This window comes from Opisthorchis viverrini, assembly GCF_000715545.1.
Source record: "Opisthorchis viverrini unplaced genomic scaffold opera_v5_16, whole genome shotgun sequence".
Taxonomy (NCBI): domain Eukaryota; kingdom Metazoa; phylum Platyhelminthes; class Trematoda; order Opisthorchiida; family Opisthorchiidae; genus Opisthorchis; species Opisthorchis viverrini.
In genome coordinates, this window is record NW_008751672.1 from 724,051 (window position 1) to 729,408 (window position 5,358).

Consider the following 5,358-nt stretch of genomic DNA (forward strand, 5'->3'; position numbering starts at 1 on the left):
GCCAAGGATGAAGGACTCATATCGGATGCCATATTTTTCGACTTCTCAAAAGCATTTGATAGGGTCCCACACGTCCCGCTGCTCCACAAACTCAAGTATTAAGGGATTCAAAGAAAAATCCTTCGCTTGATTAAGGCATTCCGATTGACAATAGGCTTGACCTACTCTTCTCCAGCACCGGCCTCCATTGGAGCTCCGCAAGTCTCCGCCCTGGGACCAGTGCTGGTCCTGGTCTACGTCAACGACCTCCCAGATGTTTTTGCAAGACCCCTTCTACTTTTTGCGGATGATTTGAAATGCTGAAATTCCAATGCCAGTGTTCCCCAAATGGATGTAGACGCTGCAAGGCAATTTTCGTTATACTGGAGCCTTTCTTCTAATGACGAAAAGTGCATTCATATGTCATTTGGAGGAGACTCGGCGATTGCCTTTGTTGTGCATGGTGGGAAAGGACCGGAAAACATCATCTCCAGCTCAACACGGATTTCTCCCAAACCGTTCTTGCGTAACAAACACGCTCGTGTTTATGGACAGCTTAATCCAAGCCAAGGATGAAGGACTCATATCGGATGCCATATTTTTCGACTTCTCAAAAGCATTTGATAGGGTCCCACACGTCCCGCTGCTCCACAAACTCAAGTATTAAGGGATTCAAAGAAAAATCCTTCGCTTGATTAAGGCATTCCGATTGACAATAGGCTTGACCTACTCTTCTCCAGCACCGGCCTCCATTGGAGCTCCGCAAGTCTCCGCCCTGGGACCAGTGCTGGTCCTGGTCTACGTCAACGACCTCCCAGATGTTTTTGCAAGACCCCTTCTACTTTTTGCGGATGATTTGAAATGCTGAAATTCCAATGCCAGAGTTCCCCAAATGAATGTAGACGCTGAAAGGCAATTTTCGTTATACTGGAGCCTTTCTTCTAATGACGAAAAGTGCATTCATATGTCATTTGGAGGAGACTCGGCGATTGCCTTTGTTGTGCATGGTGGGAAAGGACCGGAAAACATCATGAGGATAGATGCCATAAACGACTTGAGCATCTAAGTCTCCTCAAACTTGTCCTTCTCGCTGCAACATGAGAAATCGGCCCAAAAGGCATTTGCCATTTTACGGATGATCCGACGCACCTTCTCCCGTATTACTCGCATGGACTTCCAAATACTCTATGGGGCCTACCTCAGACCGCTGCCAACCAATTTGCCTACTCTGGATGCACGAAAGACGTCACCCTCATTGAGCGTATCTAGGGGGCCGCATCAGTCTTCAGCCGTTCCCGCCCTTCACTGGTTGACCGATCAGCAGAGCGGTTGACCAAACTGAATCTGGAGGCCCACGGCTAGACTCAAAATTTCTCTGAAACCGTGGTTCGAAGGAGGGCAACTTTAACATAAAGTTATAACATTTGATGGTAATTTTTCGGGCGTATGAGATCTTACAAAAAGCCGCAGTTTTGTTAAAAGTTGTCTAAACGTACTCAATCCCCACGATATTCAAGGCCCGCGATTTTCGTATTTCAATGGTGTGACGCATTTGAAACCCGACTGTACCTGATTGTACGTCTATCATATGACATTATGTGTGCCTCTCCTTCCCTCTCTTCTCTTATTGCAGGTACCGCAGGCGAGTCACCACGGGCCCTGGACAGGGAAGTGTATCCCACTTGTACACCCCCTAACTGACCTTGACCCAACTTTGTACACCCCCGACTTCCGGTTGCGGTTGCGTTCGAATACACTCTAGTCGTTACCACGCTCCGGTGTTCTCTTCTGTCTGACCCGACCTGTGCGCATGTGTGCTGTGTACACCGTGTGGACTCATTAATACCAGTCCGTATCCCCGCACATTTCAGAACTGACGTGTGTCGTCGCTACATCCTCTCGAACATCGAATACCGCTGACTTCCTGGTGTTCCACGCCACAATGGCTGCTAATTCTGAGCACGTAAATGCGCAGGATGATTTTGTGGAGAATTTAGCTTGTCGAAGTTTTTTCACATCCAATGCATTTCATGTCGCTTTGAAAGACTACCTGGCGAAACATTTCGTTGTTTTCGTCCGCATTGACTTTAAAAAGAACACCAATTCGCCACTTTTGTATGAAAAAGCCTTCTAACGTTGCAGCAGACATCCCTGCAGACGAAGCAGAAGCCGTGGAATTCGTCGCACCTAGTAAGTTAATGGTTGATTGTGTGTACGTGGTAGCACACGTCGTACTGATTGTCCGGCAAGGTTCCATGTTCGCCGGTACCATGACTGCTTGAGGGTTACTTGCTACTACCTGGAGCACAACCATCCACGCAGTAAGTTTATTTTTGACAGGCTCACCATCAACCGGCGACTGACAAATGGTGAATTAAAGGAGTGTTGTACCCTTTGAAATATGGTGCTTCGTCATCGGAAATTCGGCAGTACGTCACCGACCACCTTGGAAAGGTACTCACTATCAAGAACATGCGTAACTATGGCGTCAAATGTCGACCCTCATTGTTATGTAGGTCGTTGGTTACCTTTTAGTCGGTTTCTTAAATGACATGTCATCCGTCATAGCCAAGTTTCGAGAGTGCGATCATGTGCTGCTGGTGGAATCGGATGGTGGCATGTATAGTCACCTGTGTTTTTATCGAACGCAGCAGATAGCACTATTAATACGTTTCTCGGACGTTGTAAACGTTGATGCTGCACACGGTACTAACAGTCTTGGGTAAATAAATTTAGAGCCCCGTCAAGGTACAGGCTTTATACATTCCTCGTGACGGATGGCATGGGTGTCAGTTGACCCGTAATATATGCCTTTGTCAAAAGCGAGCATTTTGCGCCATTGCGCAAGCTGTCAGCTTATTCAAGGATATGATGGGTGGACACTATGAAGTCAAAACGTTCGTCATGGACAAGATGACTTCGCAGATGCGGGCTGCCAAAGCTGTATTCGGTTGCGACATAATGCTGCGCTGTTTTCACACATGGCAAGCCATCCGAAAGCACGCACTTTCATTGTCCTGGTGTAACTTTTGCAGACAATATCCAACCGCAGTCGGCACATGTTCCACCGCATGGCTCGCTTTGATAATGCAGCTGAGTAAGTAACTGTGCACTAAACACTATTCGCGTAGATTTCGCGACGATTCGCAAATCCTGAGGAGAACAGATCCCAGTTTTGTCTCTTATTTGACTGCCCAATGCCTCCACATCACTCGAAAGTGGGCCATTCATGCACAGTTTGGGTTGGTACATCTTGAGAAGGCCGCCTTGAGAACGCCAACGGGCGTTTGAAGAGGCGCGTGCATCACTCAGATAGCCTGGAGCATGCCGTACAGAAGGTCGTTCATCGCAGCGAATGGTTAATGCGTGAATATAAAATGCACACCACTTATTATTGTGGCCGCCGAGAAATTCGGGAGGGAGATATCTACGTTCTAAGTGCGGTTTCCCAGATGACGACGTACGCCGCTAATCAGGTAATTTGAGGCCTACGGCAGTGAAGCATCGGTGTTGAACACTTGTGTCATGCTGACGGTGATGATGATGATGATGAAGTTGAGGCCTAATTTCTTAGCATACGCTTTGTAGACCTTGCTTTCGAATCCCGTGATGACGAGGAATTCGTGTGATTGTAACTCGAAAGCCTCAAATGCCGAATCAATGAATCCATGGCAATCCCTAACGGCTATATATTTATCCCTCATCCCGGTAATGGGAATTAAGAACCACTAGGTAAGCAAACAAATAAAATTCTATTACATCCAGACGCTCGCTTGCCCATTTTTTGATTCAGAATCCTTGTCCCGTGAAGCGGATCTTAAGAAAATGAAAAATGGAGTGACTACAAATGAAGCTTGTATCAGTGATGCCAATGAATAAAATGCAATTTGCCAATGGTGTTTTCGTAAGTTCATGGCGGGCGCATTATCAATGCGTGGAGTTATGAGTATGGAGTGCCGTTGTTGGCCACTGTATTACGTTGGCGTGCATAGGTGAGGCCTCATAATCTGCGTCGCGAATAGCGGTTACGCTAAGTAGTCGAGGTTGAGCGGCAGCTCATTGTTTCGGGTAATGGAAGGGGTACAATCAAGATTAAGATTTGGGAGTGCGCTATCAAATTGGGTGGTGATTACAGTTTGACAGGTGATGACAACCGTTGATCGTTGGGTTAGTCTAATATGTGGTGCCGGGGCATTATAGTTAGTTACGAACATGTCTATGTGCATGGCAGTTACTATAGATAGCCACCGTAGATTACGTCGACTACAGTTGTGATGTTTACTGAAGGTAGCAAACATAAACGGCATCGAGTAAGTATGAGTATGACGTTAAATAGTCATGTTAGGTGACTTCGAGTACAGCTGTGAGTATAACAGACCGTCAGATTAGGCTATCACCCATAGTTGAGTCCTTGTTTTTACCGGTCAGCATATATATTGGGTTGATGTTTACTGTAGCTAGCGGAGACAAGCGGTATCGCGTATAGTTAAGGGTATAAGAGACCGTCATTGACCGTCGGATTATGTTACTGTGCACAGGTGTAGTCTCATTATCAGCGTTGCACATAAACGCGGGCCTAGCAGTTACAACAAGTATTCGAGATGAGGGAAAACTAGTAGAGATACGAGTGCAAGGGGCCGTCGTTGCTCATTGGATTGGGCTGCCGCGCATATGTGGGGAACCGTAATTAGCGTCGCACATAGACACGGATCCAGCAACTACAATAGGTAGTCAAGGTGAGAAACGACGGCTACCGTCATCGTGGTGACCGCTTCATGGTTGGTGGTCACCACCTATAAAACGTCATAGTTGTAATAGGAAAGATGCCCACAGCTATCACGTAACACTGTATTATCTACAAGCTAGTTATGCATATGTGGGAAAGGGGATCATCCACGGATGGCCCTCGCACTACCACTGCAGGCTTGTGCTGTTGTCTAACTTTATTGCACTTAATGGAACATGAGATCCATGAGGAAAATGTGTTGTGAGCAGGTTCGACGAACAAAAATATCCCATTTGTTAAATCTGAGGTATCTAAAGCAAACAAACGCCTGCGACTGATCTTATAGGGTGGATTTGCATTAAATACTCTCAAGATTTTATTTTATTCTTCAGGAACACCGAAGAAAGCCAAAATATGTTAAAGTGCGATTTCGTGTTTTATGTCGCGTAAACCGGCAAAAAATGCAAATCGGCGATGGTCAATGACTTTGACATGTCTCTCACTTAAACAAAATGTTACGTGCAACATGTCACGGAAAGGTGCAAATTAACTAGACCAACTCCCCATTAAAATAACAACTTCGAAAACCCTATGGTTTCGGCGAACTCAATTTGGGTGTGCCAATAGCACCCTCGGAGGAAGAAGTCCTCTCG